Below are 20400 nucleotides of genomic sequence, written 5' to 3'. Positions count from 1 at the left end.
CATATTCAAGTTGGAAATGATGTAAGGAGCTCATAATTGTAAAGATAATCAGCATTATTAGAAAAAATAATAAGAAGGATGATAAGAAAAAATATTATGACTGTAGTCTTGGATTCTAAGGAGATCATTCTGAACTGCATTAACATTTAACAGACTGATAGCCAAGCAAGGGTTAAAGGGTTAAAATGGTTGGGCTTCTTCACAGACTGGTAGGAGAATACTTTCCTTTGGTCAATAACCATTCTGAATATGAGGCAGCCCACTGTGAAAGGAGCATCTCTCTACCCTTGAAATATCTCTTACAGGTTTCATCTCTAAACAAAATGAATTGGCTACTGGCATCAAACAGAATGGGGAATGTAAAAGAGGTCAGTGCTCACGGCTGATTGCAATCTCAATCTAATAAATAAGTCATGTCGCCTTTCCTAATGCAAAAGGTGAAAACGCTCTGTTGTGGTCTGAGGTTCAGCTTATGGTGTGGAGAACTAATGTAATTGCACTGTAGCTTATTTGTTGTGTCCAATAATAAAGTCTAGTAATTTTGTTTATTGCATGGAAACCAGAAAATGGGAGCATATAGTTTCCCTCCCCCCCCCATTGGATGAAGCCACTTATTTTTGTCATCAAAAGAAAAAGGCATTTAAGAAATATAATTTTTAGATCGAAACCATTCAAATTACAACTTTTTTTCAAACCTTTAAACACTAGTGACAGGATCTAGTTACATTTCTACACTGAAATCATTTGATTAACACTTTGGTATTTCGTTATGAAAAAGCTTATGCAGCAGCTTGTGGCAGCATAAATCAGATTGCATGACCATTGGAGAAAAAAAAAAGACCAGTTTCTGTGACCTTTTTTGTGCCTTTTAGTATCATTTTCCCCCTGCCTCCATTTGATCATTGCCTAACTATACCTCAATCCAGCAATGATGTCCAGATTTTCCACTTTCAGAGAGGTGGAAAAGGGGCAGCATGTTATTCTCCAATAACAAGTAATGTCCAAAATAGACAAGACAGGCCTTCTACATTAAGAGAAACGTAATAGGTGGTAGAAATTGTGTAAATAAAGGTATAGTATACAGTATGTACCTTTAAATAACAAATAGGTTGATGGATTGTTCTAGGACTTGGAGATGTGTTGGTATGTATTGGTGAGATTTCATTTCAGTTAGCTGCTGAAACTGCAGCTGCCAAGTAAAATTGACTTTTGGAATTGCACTTGGGATAGAATAAATGGATGGCATGTCTAATATCAGGAGTAAATTCTCAGGGAATAATCATGTTTGTTGAGATGAAATTGGGACCGGAATAAAGTTCTTTTTCTAGATGTGAGCATAAAGTTAAGGTACTGTACATGTTTACAATGGTTGCTATTTAAAAGGTGAATCTGAGCTCCTAAATTGCACTATATGCATGCTTCCTGTGTTTTTACAACATCCATTTATACTTATTTGACAAAAAGTGTCAGTTTATTTTGGTATGAAAACCCTTCATAAATCTACTTGCAAAAGAACGTCCAGTTTCTCTGGTGACAGTCCCAGGTTTCAAAGGAATAATCAGGACAGCTTCAGATTTATTTTTGCATGTGTACATGTACATTCTAGCTTTTCTTTATATTTATTGTTCCTTTTGGGGCTAAAATAGCTCCATTTTTAAATGTAAAATATTTCTAGACGGTCTATTTACATAATGATCACCAGAAAAGCTTCATAGGGCTTGAATAAAAGCCACATGAAATATTCCTGTTGCTTTAATTAGGTTGAAAACCCAGCACTCTGTTAAACTGTTTATTGCCTATCTGTTCATTTGTTCCTGTGGCCTCAAGCTTTTGTTTTCAAGTGAAATTATCTATCATTTTGCACTGACAGTTGTCACGCTTGGAAATGTGTATAAACTATTTTCCAGATTTAACAAGAAATTAATTACATATTTTATATGGTGCCAAAACTCGGAAACCAAATACCTTCTGCTTTTGAGATGCCTCAGCATCTGTTAAAATAAATATTAGGAATTTTATGGAGAGTTATGAAATCCCGTATGCAATTCAGGAAAGTTTGTCTTTAATAAAACGGTGATTTTAAACCTGAACAAATTGATTCCATAGTTCATGTCAAGATACCAGGCATTTAGAGATTAGAGTTATTTCGTTTTGGAATTCCTTGTTATATTTTTTATATGCACATGTACATCTACACTGATCTGGCCGAGCTGAGCGGTCTGGGGAAGAAGAGTGAACCCAAGCACAGGTGGATGAGCAAGGCTGAAGAAGCAGTCAAGCAAGTTGTTGCGGAAAACATCAGTAAAGTATAGTCCAAGGACAGAGTCACAAGCCAGCAAAAGTTCAGACTCAGGAAGACATGTGGCAAGGTGCACATGGGAGATCGAAGGATGAAGTTGAGGTAACAAGCACAGGTTAAAGGCATAGGGGACGAAACTGCCTGTGTGCGTTTCATGAACGTACTCTATAGAACAAGTGTAAGTAATGCTGGGAAATTTTTAAAAAACAGGGACTGGATAACAGACCGACAAGAACAGAGAAGAAGTAATAAGAGCGAACCAGGAGGTACCGTGTTAAATATCATGCTGGTGAGGGCAAGCCATAAATTAATTGTGCACAGGTGGAATTGATCTCCTGACAGATCAAGTCATCACAGAAACTGGTTGATTAGTGGACTGAGTAGGGACTGACTTTTTGAGTTTGCTGCCTGGCGGTCCTACGGGAGCTGACAAATACGATAATATTTATGATTTATTTATCTTTCAAAATCCCCCAGTAAGGAAGGTTTAATCTTGATTAAATAAGGGTATGTACAGTATTAATATTTCAGCATCAGATAGGCAATTTATGCAGGTGGATGAAGGTTACAGCTACAGGGCCTTTTCTGCACCATGAACAATAGCAACACTAAGGGCACCAATTCCGAGAAGCTGACATTTGGATACTATGAACATTTCAGTCACATTTTAGCTTAAGAGAGTTCTGTATCATATCTTAATATCGGACACATGAAGTGAAAAAGACTTCACCAGTACTATCTGATTTAGTCTGCACATACTGTACATGAGTATTATGAGAAAAGTAGGGAAACCCAAGTCCATGGTTGCACATTATCTGAGCAACAGGAAGTCTTCCATATGATCTATCAAGATGCTGTGATTTAAAGTGAATAATTGCACTTAAAAAGGAGAGAAATATTAAGATTCCAATAGTCAAGTCACCAGCAATGTAATAACTACCTTAACAGTGGCTGTTGAAGTATTTTGTTTCTGTCTAAAACTTACTGAAAATTTTCAGAGAGCTCATTGGGATGCAAGATATACAGTATTTGAGATGCCACTGCCTGTTCTGGAAGTTTTGAGAAAAACCTGAAATTAGAAATATGAGTAGGTATTAAATTCCTGAGGGACAAGGAAATGTTTTTTAACGCATGGGTGATAGCTGCTGGCATTACGCCTTCAGGAACAAGTCCAGATCACAGGGTCTCATTGGTTAAATCAATAACAAAGGGACAAAAAGCAGACAGGCAAACTTTGAGTAGAGGCATAGGAACAGGGACCAAGACACTACATAGGAGTTATTTTGCTGTATTCATAGATCATTAATTTGTATAGAAATTCAAGATGAATTTCTGTAGGAACTAGATTATCAATAACCTGTTTTAGAGTGTCACTGTAAAGAGCAACAGAAGCCTCAAACAGACTGAGCTGTTCTAAGATAAGTGCTGTGATCCTCTCTCAAGTTGTACAATTCCTCACTTTCAGCCTCTGAAAATTTGCAGTCTGTTTACTATGAGGGGCTAAACGATCAGTAGGACATCTTTGTGGTTAGAAAAGCCCCAGTTCACAGAGTAAAATACCTACATACACTGGATGTACAGTAGCAGAATTAATAGCTCTAGAAACTCAAATGGAAACCTACTAGGTTTCAGGGCATAGCAAACCAGGTCTCCCAGGAGAGGCTGAGAATTTTGTGTTAAAAAGTAAACGTTCAAAGAATGTAACAAGTCCTGCACAAGTAGGCCAGCATATAAACTTCTTTACATTCGTGATTGAATGCTAAACCTAATAGCCTGATCAAAGTTATGGCATTTTTCCAATATAGCCATATCTATTGAGAGTAAATGCATTCAAGAGAAAATGAAAAGTGGGATTATGATTATTGAACCAATAATAGATTTCAGTTTACAGTATCTGTAAAAAGATCAAGGCTGGCAGTCATTCAAAATTACACATTAAGCCCAGAGAAAATGCAATATTCACAACAGTCAACAGGAAATCCTATGACGGGACAAAATATACAGTACCAGCAAAGAGGCTCAGAATTCTATTAGGCAAAACCGGACCAGTTCTTTCCAGCCAACAAGGGTCATAAAAGCAGACAGACAAAGTGAACCAAGCCAGCCTTTGGCATTAATATCAATGGCGTGGAGCCAGGACTATCCTCTCTGGATAAGAGACCTGTGGCTGAACTGCGGTGAAATCTGGGAATCAGGCAGGAGCAGCAGTAAGAAAAGGTTCCAGCCATCAAAATAAGCCACTCAGCACAGCATCAAGAATGAACTCAGCTTCCAAACAACTAAGCAACAAAAGATAGTATTGGAAAAAAAAAACTTACAATGTAGAGCAACTAAACAAATTAATAAACCAAAAGCACAGTGGAGAAGCAACAGCTATAGTGTCTCATGGAAATGAGAAGTAAAAAAAAAGTCAGCACAGTTAGTAATAAAAGACAATTGCATAATGCGTTCTAAAATTCAGTTTAGAATATGTAAATTAATCATTTTAATAATGCATTATTTTAATACCCCCTGGCACTCCTACTGCTTCAAGAAAATCACATTTTTGAAAGATCTAAGTGATTTTTAAAAATGTCAAATACTTCATTACGTATCCCTACAGTATGTACTGTGCAATATGCACTGTATGAAATACACAGCAAGTTTCATGTACAGTATAGGACAGTACTTGTATTTACAATAATTCACTCATTTCAAAGAGGACAGTTTATCCCTTGAGGATGGTTGAAATAACTAATAGAAACTCCCCAATGTAGTGGAAATTAAGACCTTATTCTTATCTTGACTTTCAAAGGATGTGTCAATATAATAAGGGTACTTCAAAATCTGCTTGCCTGAAAGCAGCAAAGCAAAAATGAATATTAAAATATGTTCGGTTCTTTCCTCTTGGCTTCTCTGTTCATCTCTAATGTTTAATAAAAACAGAATCTAAGCTGCAAGTTGATGTCACTTCAGCAATTACAGAAAAAAAAAAGTCATGCATTTCTCAGAACACCTATTCCCCAACTGTCATATTTCTTGATCTGAAACCATTTCCCCTCTCAATATACATAATGCACAGTTTGATAATGTCCTATTATCAACTTAATTGAAATCAAATATTTGCCTGAGACAATACTGGATAATTTAAGACTGAGTAGTGGTAAATATACCATTTGTACACCAAAAATATTTTAAATGAAAAAGGAATTGTGTAGTATATGAAAGCATCATGTCAACTTTACATTTATTCTATGTGCAGGCTCTCACTAAGCCACATTTTTTTTTACCCAATATTGAAAGACACTATGGTACATGAGGTGTAATCTCAGCCTTTTAAATAATTTTAAAATAACCTCACCATAATAGATCATTATCAACAATTATCAGAGGGATCAGTCCGCGTGACTGATTTCCATATTTGTCCAATGTAACTCATTAGAAAACCTGTTCTTTAATTTCCAAAATATGTGCCAGTCATTTACTGCAAGAGCTGATTTGCAGTAAATTTCTTTTTTAAGTTACATACTTTGGCATACTGTTTGAGCAGCTTTATGTTGCCATACAGAAAACAGTATATGGAGGATTAGTGGAGTTTATAACAGAGGTTCCTTAGATCCTAATCTCCCCCGATTCACCTTGCCTACAAATATAAATCTCAAACCTGGGACACGCGTCCCTCTCAATCCCCCGTGTTCCCTTGCAGCAGCTCACTTCTCACTCCTCCCAGTAGTGAGGGGGGTTCTGGCAGCCTTGTACTGTAGGAGTGTCAACAGGAAGTCACAACACAGCTCACCGAAGGTTGGAAAAGAGTTTTAAGCGGTTGTAATCGGCTAGTTTCAGAGCACAAACAAGAACACAAAACCACGTTTTGGCGTCGCACTCTGCATTCAAACATTCTTGAAGGGGGGGGTTTTAAAATCGGAATACTTCCCCGGTCAATATCTTGTTTAGGAGAAAGGAACTGTTGTACTGTATATGTACTTAGAACCCACATAAAGACAGCTGTGGATAGAATAGAATATTGCCACAAGACCGAGGCCAGTGGAAATTGTTGTTGGTACAGCTTTGCTACAGACATTTAACATGTGATGATAACACACAATATAAATACAGGACCAGAATGCACAATATACAATACAGATTAAAATACAGGACGAGAGACAGTACACAATACAGAACATAAAAATCCACTCTATAATCGAATATGCAAAAACCACGCGGGGTGATATGGATCCGCAATAATCTTGTTAGCACGTACTGTATGATGGTACATACATTGGGTGTACAAGGATTCAACCTAGGAGAGAGCAGTGCCAGTGATCTTAGAGGCCTTTGTAACAATGCGTTGAAGTCTTTTCCTTGTTAGGATGTCTGTCTTCTGTACCACACAGAAATAGAAGACGCCGGAATGCTCTCTATAATGGTTGTGTAGAATAGGACAAGGAGGTGTCGACTGACTCCAAACTTCCTTAGATGTCTAAGGAAGCACAGTCTCTGATGTGCCTTCATGATGAGATGGTCTGTGTTGATGTGCCATTTTAGAGAGCTATTTGGTGCCCAGGAATTTACTGTAAATGAGTTGGTTATGGCTATTTGTTGACCATTGACAGAGATGGGGGATTTGAGATCCTGCAAGCGCCTGAAGTCCACAATGACCTCAAACATTTTGGATGTGTTAAGTTGTACTTGGCACACCAAGTGACAACTCTATCTACTTCTAGCCAATCTTGTGCTTCATTGTTTTCAGAAATGAGCCCGATGGTGGTGTCATCTGAATATTTCCATCAGGTCCTCTGGTTTCCTCCCACAGTACAAAGACATCCTGTCAGGTTATTGGGAAAACTGGCCCTGGTGTGACTGCCTGCATCTGTGTGTGTCCTATAATGTCCTGATGTCCCACCCAGGCTGTATCCTGCCTTGCACAGTTGCTTGCCAAGATAAGGCTCCAGCTCCCCAGTGCCCCTGAATTGGATGATTTGGTTAGAAAAAAGGATGGATGGCCCTACACAGTACAAAACAAAACCTTCCACAGCCACAGATCAACCTCTACAGCCTCATCCTCATGACTGCGCTGCCAAAGTCTCTCTGCATATTTTGTCCCTCCATCACATTCACTAGGATCGAACTGAACTACTTAAAAGAATGGTGGTGAGAGTGGGGAGGAGTTGGGTTTAGGATAACCAACACAGACTCAAAAGTTTCTTATTAAAATCTCTTTCTTCAGCGGGTGGATCTGAAAGTATGCAGAAAAAAAAATTATCTGAGCAAAGAAAAACGACACTAGAGAGCACAGAACTAAGGCAAATGTGTGAGAATGTCAGAAGTATTTTCTGTTCTACTGTTTTTTTACCTTACCATTTGTCAGTCAGTGTCTTTCCTGCAATGATGCTACTGAAGGCTGAGCTGTAGCGCAAGACATGTCAATAAGGGAACCGACTAAGGGAGTGTGAGGTCTACAAGGCATCAATACAAACTTTAAAATGTTTAAAACGCCTTAGGATCTAATAAGCAGAATTCAGGTAATGCCAAGTGGATATATAGCTGAAGGTTAAAAATAGATGGTTAAACAAAGAAAAAGTTATATATCCAAACAGCATGAATCCACGCCAGCAGCATTTTATAAATCCTTAGGACTTAGCGACAAGAGGTTACAGTAAGTGAGATTCCTTTAGATATAATAGCCTACAGTTCAATGAAGAATCACCAAGTTGTCACTTCTGTTCTATTGGGATTCACTGAGGACAGGAGACCAAATGCACTAAAGTTCACTATACTATATAGTACAAGAACAAATCCTTGGGCTACATATAAAAAGGAGCAGTTTGAGAATTGGATAACAAAGCCAAACAGCTGTACTTTGATTTATTATCCCTATTGCATCTAAAAATACCTATTCATACTGTATATTACAGTATATGAGCAGTTGTTACACAATTCATTATGTTTTGTAGTAATACTATAGGGGTTGCCTATGCTTTTTTAGAATCTAACAATTCTTTAATAGGGTAGGCAGGATTCTTCAGTCTGCTCGCTACAGTACATCACATATACATGTATGTGTTCGTGTAACTGAGAGATGCTGTCGTTATGCATATTGAGACTGATGAGCACAGTGCCTTATTGTACTTTCAACTACAAGAACAGTGCTGACAGCTGATGGAATGTATAATGAGGCCACTTCAAGGAAGGCCCTTCATGTGTATATCCAAAAGGCTGAGTACTCAATATGTTTATTTACATCGATCACTGCTCGGAGAACAGCTTGACCTAGAAAAAGTTTTGTTGCAGTACTATCACTTGTACTGTATATTGTACTCTGGGCAAGAATCAAAGTCGAGAACCATAAACTGAAATAAACTTTGCAAGGCTGTTGTGACATGCTGGCAAACTGAAAGTTTGGGAATAGAACCGGTTTTATCAGTTATGGAAGTGCCTTCTTATAAAGGAAATTTATATCTTCAATTACAAAACATATGACTCTTCAGTAACAGAAATATGGTGCTGGAGTAGCATTTGAGAGTATTATTTGCCTCCAAATCGTCTCTTCCTGATTTGCCTTGCTTTTTGAGGTGGAACACCCTGCCTTAAGAGGACAAAGATAACACCACACATTTCTTATCTCTCTACAACCTTTCCTTGAGACGTCTATCCTTCTCTCCAGGATTTATTGGCATTGTTGCCACGGAAGGAAGAAACTTGCTTCTGCTTAGATTTTTAGGTTTTCCTTAAATGTATGTGACTCAACGTGTCACCAAGTAGATCTGAAGTTAACATCTTAATCTGGGTTGATTTCATACAACATTACTAAGATTCTCTGAGACTAAATGGAATAAGGTTGGAGCCAAGCTACAGAGCATCAGGTTTGTTACCACTAAAAGTCCACGTACTGTATCTAGCACAGTAAACTATTACAATACTCCAAAACATTCACGAGTCTGAACCACTTTCAAGGATGCAGTTTCCTTCTGCAGCGCAACAAGGTATTTTCACAGTCAATATATTCACCAGGTACCTGTAGTTGTCACTTCACTATAAAAATATACAGTAATATTAAACAGTTATAGTTGTTGTGAACTGCATCTTATCCAAGTGGGTAGTCCCATATTACTGCTGGGATAGGATCCGCAACACCTCCAACGAATAGGCAACTTTTGGATAAGGATTAGTACACTGGTGATTAATTAGGGGGTGATTAAAAACAGTTCCGATAAGGATACAAAGGTAAACATCTTACAGTATTGTACAGTACATCTGTTGTTCATGACAGCCTCTTAAACTCTCAAACACTAGAACAATTATTTCCTCACCCATTGCTAGCTGCATTTTTTTTTATTTCAATTTGATATGACTCTTAAGATTATTTAAAAGAAGACTTGTCTAAATTTCATAAAGAGCTGGCTTTGATTCTTACCTCTGTCCATTGACAAAAGAAAAGGTTAATTTCATTGTATTGACTTCATGGAAGCCAATAAAAGCTTTCCCAATACATTAGCTAGTTCAGAATCTACTGTACCAGAGCACTTCATGCTGTAACGTATTTTATTAGAATAACTTCATCACCAGTTTCCAAGTAAGTACCTTAGAAATCGAAGATATTAACTTTTATGTTTTTAAAGATTTCATAAAGCAGAACATCAACAATATAACCATTGATTTCTGTTAATTTTAAGAGCTGAAACCAAAAACATTTAAAATGTATCATGTTTTAAACATAATACTGTTAAAATACATACATCATGTCATATATGAGCGTTTTTATGAGCATGTTAAACATTTCTAATGGAAGTGTAATGGTACATGTTATTGGAAACCAGAATGCTTATCTGAAGGTTATTCTGAAGAGCGCGAGATAAACTAAATGCTTTACTTCGTGCTTCATGATATTTATCTGCCAGCTGCAGGTGTGAGAATTAATCAGGATTTTCAAAATTCTTCTCCTTTGGCTTGAAAGATTGAACGCCGACGCTTATCCCTCATGGGGCTGGGAGCTGGGGGCTCATCCATTGAACAAATCCAATTCCATCCTCTGAAATGCCCCAGAGGTTGATATTTTTTTCATATTGGTGAATGCTACTCTTCCTTGTGTTTTGTTTAGAAGTGTCTTCTTGTTTTTAATCCCTTTCTTCACAAAAACAGGCCAGTCAATGGCAGCTGTGGAAATTTATGTTAAATTGCCTGTGTCTTTCCGAGAGCAACTGAGTAAGCACAAAGTAGATTAGTGCTGCTTGCAACTTTTATCAATTCACCAGAAAATACTATTTAATAAATGCTCTCTGCTATGTCTTCAACCTTTCATACATGCTCATACTGTACATGATCTTTAATATTCTGTTTTTCTTAAAAACAGCACAAATTGAAGTAGAAAACTTCTTACATGTATTTAAATATATTATGGAGACCAGGCTAAAGTTCTACTCATACACTAGAACTAAGCACTCATACATACTTTCTTAACTGTTTCAAAGAAGGATTTATAACAGATTTTTTTAATTGGATCAAATGTAAATTCTGCCTAAGAAAAAACTAATTATATATTTTTTTAATCCAAAAACAGAAAATGTAACCAAGATTATGAACCATAGTTTAAAACACATTTCTATGAATGAGAATATTTATTTGTTGAAATTAGTTTGCCTTCAACAGTAGGCAGACTACACTATTAGAATTTTGTTATCATGTTTTGATAGCAGTGTCCTGTTAGGGTCAGACTGCAAGAGGAGGCTGCATTTACATACTGTACTGGCATCTAGTTTGAGTCACAGTGACACAGAAATTAAACAAAGGACACTGAGTGAAGCATTGTGGGATACCCAAATGCTCATGAAGTGCTTACCCTAAAGCAGGGATGTCCGTAGATCACAGTGATAAGAAGACTGATGTGTTTGCAGGTTTTCACTGCAACTTAAGAAGTTACTGTATATCAGCATCATCGTCTTAATTGGAGAAATCTAATAGCAATACAGAGCTCTACAGATGCTTTCAAGGCACCCGGAAGGCCTGTAGACTACTTTCAGACATGCTTATGATCCGATTTGTTCACTTCAAAGTCATCTGTGGTCATGAGTGTTCTCACTTCTGTATCTTCTGTATTTAATCTGCTCACACTGCCGTGTATGTAGGTTATTAGCATTGTTGTGGCAAGGCTATGATGAATGGCAAGGAGACAATTACTGCAATGCTGAACTGAGATTTACTTACAAACAGGATGACAAGAATTAATGAGAACTTCAACAGCGGCATGTTGCTTTGGCTTCTGTTCAGCATAAGTGTTTTTGTCACCAAGTACACTGTAAGCCTGTGAGCAATCAACTGGGCATAAACTAAGTAAAGTTTTCCTTTTTATTCGTTTTTTAGTATAGTATTGCTTTTTCTTCTTAATATCTACTCTAAAACAGCAGATATTATCCTGTTCATTGGGCAGTAGACAGGGAGATCAGAAGCATGTTAACGGTATTATAAACTTTCCCATAACATTATCTCTTAGATCCTGTATGTTAGTTTTTAATTCTCTGATCACTTGCTGTGGAGGTCTGGTATTAGATTTAGCCCCAATAGCTATGGTATAATATTGTTATTGAATGATATTAAAGATCCAGTCTTGATTGGAATTTTGATAACCAATATTCTAGATACAGTATGTGCAGTTTCCTAGATGAGTAAAGATCTCAGGCCTGAATGTGTGACATTTCAAATTACAAGAGATAATAGAAGATACAAGTGCTAATCCCCCATTTCCACAGCTTGCCAAGTGAAGTCAGAGGCGATTCCTCCTACCACTACCTGGCTAAGCCAAGCTACTGCATTAGCCGGCCTGGATTGCTATTGACTAGCCCATCATGGCAAAAAAGGAGCTACTGTATACCATACTGTGGAAAAAGAGAACATGTGGGATAGTGAACCAACACAGGAATAAAGGTACAGTATATCCAGCTTTCAAGCATAAAAGCAAATACACAGACTGATCAAATTAATTTGTTTAGTTTTAATAGAATTGATTCTATTAAATATATATTTTTATAAATCTATTAATAAAAGGCAAATAGACACAAATAAAACTGAGAAGAAAGAGCCTGTTTATCTATTTAAGGATGACCAATGTTGTATGTAACTCCTTAAGTTGGGATGTTAAAGATTTTGTCTCTGATTAAACTAAAGCCACCATTTTTATTCTGTTGATTAACAAATTGTGTGGAAAAAAACTATAACATTGATCAGCTGTTTGTTCAGCGAGAAGTTTGAGCTGCATATTGTAATAAAAAAGCAGTAATTATGCTTAAGACACGTTAAAAGTATTTTCTTTGAAGAACAATCCAATCACATTTCAAAATTGCACAGATAACATGTAGTCATATGCCAAACACAAAAAATTAAAAAATGTAACTCTGCATTTATTACTAGAGCTACAGAAGTTTATATTATTTTTTCTGAAAAAAGTAATATTTTCTCATATGTCTTCTGCCTAATTTTGTTCCTCAACAAGAACACCCAGCTTTGCTTAGTCTTGACAAAAGGTGAAGAACTCAGTTTCTACTGGCTTGCAATGACTGCCAGTCAGCCATGACCCAGCTATGCTTTCAGTGTAAATGAGGCAGAAAAGTCTGTGATCTATTGACCAGACCAATTTTTATCTCATTCCCCCCCCCCCCCAAATATTGCACCTCAAAAGGAAAGGGGCTTACGTACTGTACATGAAGTCTACTTCTGTACAACACTCTAAACTAGCTTGTTTCCTGGTACCTCTCTGTGCACCATTTGTTTTTTTCACATATGGCACTGTATGTTATAATGTCATTTTTATGGTAAATAAACATTAATTAAATACAGACATGGAGAGAAGCAAAATCAATCTAAATATATACAAATAAAAATAATCTCATTAATCTTTCATGCCTTTTGGGCTAACTAGCCACAGAGGCTGAAACAATCAATCACCTTGATGTAAGTGTGTATTGATTTATTTTTAGATTCAGTATTACATCACCAAATATCCAGTCATGCCTAAACATCCCAAAGGCAAGCGCTAATCCCATGTGTATATGGACGAGGTATTTTCATGTTAAAATAGATGTTAATTTGTAAATGATATTAACTTGTGTTTGTTGAAACATGATGCTTACTTATGTAAAGGTCTTCATTCTAGGCACTTCTGAAAATATTCCTTGCAGTTAAGAATTTTTAAATAAAGATAGCCTGAAAAAGAATACCGTACATCAGTTGCAGTATGTGCACTTGTCTCAGTTCTTGGAGTTCTTGAGAGGGCAAAAAAAAGTTCACTTCAACTCCATTCACTGATAGACAGTCTCACAAACAGTACATGCAACAAACTGCCCTGGTTTGAGAAAACAGAACAGATAGATATTTTGTGCTACAGTACATCACCTTTCAGCAGTGCTTAGTTTGTAAACAGAAATGTCCCAGGTCTAATTCATGGACATTTTCACTTGCTGTTTTACGTTTATTAGAGTGTTTGCTTAGAGAATCAATTCATTTAGAGATGGCCGTCTTGAAAACAATAGGTAGTTTTCTGACTATCTCAGTTAAAAAATTATTCCCAGTATGTTTTTATGCTAGATAGAAATGATTTCGTAGTGAATCCATGGGCCTAAAATAGGGTCTCTATTAAAACGCCTTTTTTACTCAAACAACCCAATTTGTAGAATCATCATTCCTGAAAAAGTGCAATGTCCTCTTGACAGCAATGGAGTAAAATAACAAACAGCTATCTGGAGTGTTAATTTGAGTAGAAAATTGTGTTGTCTCAGTTTTGTTCCGAAAAAAAGATCTAATATTGACTTGATGAAAGTTGATTGGATCATAAACACTTTAGATTAATGACATTAGCAACTTGATTCGATGATTCTGATCTGCTGTATAGGTTGATGAATATACAGTAGACAACGCTATACTGCTGTAAGAATGCCACGTGGCTCATGAGATCTAAAGTGTCACTGTGGAATTTCACTGGGAGGGGAAGATAAACTTCCTGGTCCCCATGTGAGCCTTCATGAAGTTCAATTTCACTTTCACTTGTTGATACAGTTCCATACAGTTTAATTTTCTTTATTTTATCAAGATATTCTTGTCCTTGTTTGAAAACAAGCTTGCTATATTAACAGAACTATTACCATGTAAAGCCAAATAGGAGCACGTTCTTCTCATCCGAAGGACAGCGCCTTTGTACAGTACAGTGTCCTCGTCACTATACCTGGGCATTAGGTCCCCACACAGACCACAGGATGAGCGCCCCCTGCTGGCCCCACTAACACCTCCTCCAGCAGCAACCTTAGTTTTTCCCAGGAGCTCTTTCATCCACTGACCAGGCTCAGTTGCTTAATGTCATTGGTTTGCCAGTTGCACTGTGATATGGCTGCTGGCTTGTAATCCCATATAATTTAATCTAACCTGTTTATCTTGTGTTCAGTTACAGAGTATCTCTTGCATCTATGATTTTACAAGATGGAAACCTCTTTTAAATCTGTTTCTTCACAGCCTGTTTTTGGTGTTCACTAAGAGGTTTCAGTATTTTCAACAGATGTCAGCTTGCAAATAGGTTAACCATTGTTCAAGAGTTTCTGTTGCCAGACTGTGACACTGTTGTTCATTGAGGAATATAATGGAGTCCTCAGAACTTCAGAGTGGAGGAACTTTGATCTCTTAGATCTTTAAATATACTTTAAGAAAGTGGTGTTGATTTTGCTTTGCACAAAAGCCAGGAAAGAAACAATGTCTGGAATAATCAAATTTTGTCAAGCTCCTTTGCTTTGCTATGGTATCATGAAATCATTTTTGTTTCATGTTAGACGTATTTTTTTGTTTCAGAAAAAGCAAAACAGCGGAAGGCTTTAAGAGTAGAGTCCATATCTCCAAAATATGTAAATTGATAAACCATTTGCATTTTTTAAGTGATCATCATGGATGCAGTATAAGTACTCATCTTTGCACTTACTTAATGAAGCTCCTGTTTTTAGGACCCATCTGTATTCTGAGGTGCACGGTGTTACAGTATGTTACCAGTTATCACTACCTGGACACTCACTTAAAATTGGATGAGCAATAATGCAGGAAGCAACAAGAGACCTATTACTGAAACAGTTTTGTATCTAGGGAGCATCCATGTTCTTGGTACTGGCTTCACTGTGCTTAGTACTCAAAGTTAAAAAGAAAAAAACAAATCAGTTTGATGAGGGGGGGGGCAGTAAATAGAAACAAGCTTGTTAAGTGTATCTTATATTATGTTAACAGCAATTATCTCTTAAAACGATAAAAAGAGAAACGCACATTTCTGCCTTAATATTGAATTGAAAATTCTCGTAATTTTGAAATATATTATTTTATTTAAACTTACTTTCATGGGTGGTGAGAATATTTAACTATCATTAATCAAAAGGTGTCCCAGACTCATCAAGTCGCTGCAGCATGCAGTGCTGTTACAATATTATGTAAAACATCTGCCTTTCTGCAAGATAATGAATTCAGGAATCCAGGCTCAAATAACAGGCCTGTCAACAGTGTCAGGTGAGTAATAACTGTTTTCACAATTTGTCTGAACTGTCAATAGTTAATCACCATGCTCATCCCTCTGATCCGTCTTGCCACAGTCAAAACTGGCAGTCACAGTCTGAAGTGGAGGAACAAAAAGGGATACATTTTGTAATGCATTTAAAAATGCATATACTATTAGTGTTTTGAGGAACTTATGCTTGTATTTAACTATAGAGGTATTTTGGAGAAATTATATTAACAAATGTACTGTATATAGGTTGATTTTTTTTACAAATTGTTAGTAACCTTTAAAAACATTCATTCTTAATGAACAGCTGTTCATCTGAAACTGTGGGAAGCTCTTTTAATCATCAAATGATGCTTTTAAGAGTCCTGTGATCACTATGTACAAAATTACTTTCCACTTCACAGTCGTTTACATAATTTAATGCACAACTCTTTGCAATACTTTCCACCATTCCTGAATGCCAGTTTTCCATGGCAATATTTATAGAATATAGGAAAGATGGATACAGTACTAGGTGATTACAGTATGTCCCATCCTTTTCACCTACATAAAAAAAAAACATGTGAAGATTGTCTTTTAGGTTCACAAAGCCGCTGTCCTGATTTTTATTTTGGTGGAGGAGGGATCTGTGTGCATGTACTGTATGCAAGAGGATTCAGCAAATTAATCTGAAAATGGATTTATAGATCTGAATATCGCACCATACTTTAGTTGCCCACTGTCATTAAGGACAAGTTATTTATCCCTCCTGTAGACTCTTCTCAATAACTGCCATATCTCACTATACAGTATATTAGTGAACAATAGGGTGACCCCATTGTTGGCCACTCCCTGCTGTGATCTCACTGGAGTTTAAACATGTCCTTGCACAACCTGGTCTCACTGCTCTCTGTCCCCACTCTTCAGCTTTTGAGTGTAATTCCTCTCATATCTGTTGCTTTTACTTAGCCTATTAAAATCCTTCTAAATAGGCAAGGATGCAGCTCGTTAAAAACACCTGCATTTAGAAAACCGTATGCAGAATGTGATAAAATTTAAATTTGAAACGGAAACTATTAATAACAAATTAAGTTGTCTGATTTGTTACTCTTTCTCAGTGTGATTAATATGCATCATTTACTAGTTTGACAATTTTATTGAAGATCCAATTCCTTTTCCCATTAAGTCAGCCAAAACCAGAAAAGGTAAAATAAGGATTTCCAGGAAAACTTTGAGGTGTATTAATTTCTTATAAGTATGAAGCCTTAGCTGGTGATAAGACAACAAAAAGTAAAACCTAAAGAGACAAAACTTCAATTCTGATAAATTACTTTTCTTCCAACCTACAGTACATACAGGTACCTAAAATCAAAGGGACTATAATACGTATAAGTGGTTTCCATAGATACAATATATAGCTAACAAAATATTGCCAACTTAAATATTTGCTAGTTTTGAAACGGCTAAATTGAAAAAGATTAGATTGGTGATTAAAAACAAGTTTTCAGCTTGTACACAGTATGTTTACTCGTGTCTATCAACGTCTAGGTACAGTACTCTCGTATAAAATCACTGGTCCTTTTTAAATGCTGAAATCCATTCTTATACTGCATGTTTAGCCACGTTATCAGCCGTTCCCCCAATTTAAAAAAAAAAAAAAAAACATTTTGCTTTGAAATTTAAACAGCAATTTCAAGAGTCATCCATCCAAACAAATTGTCACGTCTGCATACAAAGTATATTAAAAAGACAATGGGCACAGCTTGTGCAGATTATCTGGGTTGTCCCTCACCTGTGTCTCTGTTTCCAGAGATAACAATTTAAATTATTCTGTTCACGAAGGATCCGATTTCTCATTTTTATTATTTTATTTGTTAACTCCCCGCGATTTTTCATTTATATAGGCAGTTGGCACGGACTCTTGACTCCAGACCGGAGCTACATCCCTCCTCTTCCACTCTTCCAGCAGTGTCACAGCAGCAACATGATTTTCCTTGGAGGTCTCGCTTAGCATCTGAGATCTGATGCGTACAGGCTATGAGGCTTTGTAAGAGCGTTTCAAATTTGTATTATTTTCTATAAAATAACATTAAATTAGTATTACAGACAAGAGAAGCTAAAGCCTCTAATTCACTTTTCATTATTACTCATCACGTAGTCTATTTGTCACTAGTGCAATATACGCTACATAATAGTGCTTAAGGGAATGCCCTATCCTAAAAGACGGAAGGAAGTGAAACTTACGGTAAATCTTGAATACAGAAGACTTATGAGACAGCCTGGTACAAGTATTACTCAAAGGCATTGACAATGTCAACCCAGCAGGCTTCCTCAGAATGAACAGCGAGACATAAATCAGAGAACACCTGCTCTCCCAGCAATGCTGGTCTATGCGCCTGAAACACCACTGACTAGCCTTTATACAACCTGTTAACCTCATCTATTACTGTAACTGCTAGATCAGGATAAAGATCTATCCTGCCCGTGCGCGGATAACCAGTATTTTCAGTATCTTGTTTACCAGCAAATATTTAAGGCAAGGGACGACACATTATACTTCATACTGTACATATTCAGACAATGGTTTCATGAGACCCAAACTAATCAAAACATTGAATTTTAAGAGAACGGTAACAATGCACATACAGTACTACACTTTACATCTGGCACCCTGCAGTACAAAAACGGATATCATACTAAATAACTAAATTGGAACAATATTGAGGCCCAGTAAATCCTATAGAAGAATACATCGAACATGAATAATCAGACAAAAAAAAAGAGATATTTAACCTCAAAAGTAGAGACATTTATCTGGCCCAAAGTAATAGTCTTTACAAATATACTGCATTTCTGTAGTATTTTGCATATTTTGTAATAATTGATAAGTGTTATATGGGTTTCAACCACACCACTGTGAAACAATTAGAAGAATGTTATATTTAGCACTTGTTAGCTTAGTGCATAGTGTCTAGATAAACTGCATTACGTGTCATTCCTAGTGAATCAAATTTAAGCCAGCCTTGTGATTATAGCTTTTAGGGGAAGCTATCAATTCCCTTGTTGGATTGGGAGATATTACTTCTCAAAACATAACATAAATAACTATCTCAAGTAATCACAGGCTTCAATGCCATTCATTGATTCAATATTTTAATCAAACTTACATTGGACCCTACGGATTGTGTGACATTTAGCTTCATTAGAAATTTGAGTACTTAGCTACAGATAACTTCAGATCCCCTGGCAGTCACTGTCTTATGAAAAATATATTTACAATTTCTTTGTATGCAGCATTGTATTTGCATATGAAAAAGTTTACAATACACTCATTCTCTATGAAAGAGCTGAGACCTGCAATTTCTTTTTTAAATCTAGAAATGTGAAAATCCATTCACCGTCTGTAAGGGTCTGATTGAAAAGTTTTCATTTGCTGTACTGTACTTTAAACAAAATATAGGAACCTTTTTTATTAATATGCAAGCGTCTACATTACTGCAGGATTAGAAATTGCTGTAATTTTCAATGCCCTCTACCATTATTCATACATGTTCTTCTATGTCTTCCTATAAACATATTACTGCATGTTTAAGAAATAAGAATAGTTTATTATAAGTAGACAAAATTTTATAAAGTATCTGAGCAATGGTGTCTGTACTATCATTTGGAGGTGAAATATGGACAATGCAAAACAAAACTGACACACTGCACATCATGAAATCCAACAATTTAAACACGGGCTTAGAGTGAATTCATTTTTATATACTACTTTATATACCTACTTTATGAACCATCTCTTAATTCACTTCGAATAACAAGAACTAAGCATATTGAAAGGTTTATGGAGTGATTTAGTCACAAATCTGGCTTAACCTGCTTGACTGAGGAGGCTGGGACCCCCCTGCAGGGTGAGAGGTGACCGAGGGGCAGTTGCACAGGTGAAGACGGGGGGAATGAGCGAGGGAGAGAAGGCGATAGTATTTATACAGTACGTGCTGTGCAGTATTTGCACTGTTTAGCTGAGGAACATGACACCACGAATGATTACAGATTACTGACAGCCGAGGCTGATTGAACTCGGCCGTTATCATCTCCCATATTTTCCGTTATAAACTTCAAAGTGCGTTTAACGATTTCTCAACAACAACAACGAGAGGGAATATCCCGAGAGTGAACACTCACCGGCGTGCAGCGGTGCGGCAGTGGGAGGAGCCGCGGCGAGCTCCGCTCAGAGTCGACGCCCCTCTGAGGGCGCGGAGGCACCGGTGTGAACTTGGCGAAAACCACAAAAAGATCAAAAGGGGGCGGGGGGGAGTGAACAGAAAAGTGCACCGCTTTGCACGGCAGCGACCAGGCTGGACTGTCCCTATTTAGCAGGGTCTCAAGCCTGATGGAGGAAAAAAAAAAAAAAAGAACCACTTACAGTAGCACAGCAGTATCCCGACTGGACTTTCCCCTGTCTAACGGGTTCCAGTCTGGAAGAAATTGAGCGCATGACCAAAATAATAATAATAATAATAATAATAATAATAATAATAATAATAATAAAAGACTCAACCTGTTCAGGTGGAGATACAAGGCGGGATGGGCGAAAAGAAAATGAAGAAAATCCCCTCCGGGTCTGTGGCTG

General features: G+C 36.9%; 1 long non-coding RNA gene across 1 annotated transcript in view; it reads right to left on the bottom strand.

Moving 5' to 3' along the window:
* The window catches only part of LOC148646353 (uncharacterized), a 33348-nt gene extending 13174 nt beyond the window's left edge, over positions 1-20174 (bottom strand). Inside the window, exon 1 of the long non-coding RNA XR_015927896.1 lies at positions 19953-20174. This is a non-coding gene — a long non-coding RNA (uncharacterized LOC148646353). The remainder of the gene's footprint in view (positions 1-19952) is intronic.
* Positions 20175-20400: the final 226 nt, after the last annotated feature.

The sequence above is a fragment of the Lepisosteus platostomus genome, chromosome 17 (assembly GCF_059453375.1).
Source record: "Lepisosteus platostomus isolate fLepPlt1 chromosome 17, fLepPlt1.hap1, whole genome shotgun sequence".
Classification (NCBI taxonomy): domain Eukaryota; kingdom Metazoa; phylum Chordata; class Actinopteri; order Semionotiformes; family Lepisosteidae; genus Lepisosteus; species Lepisosteus platostomus.
This window is presented reverse-complemented; position numbering and strand designations above follow the sequence as displayed.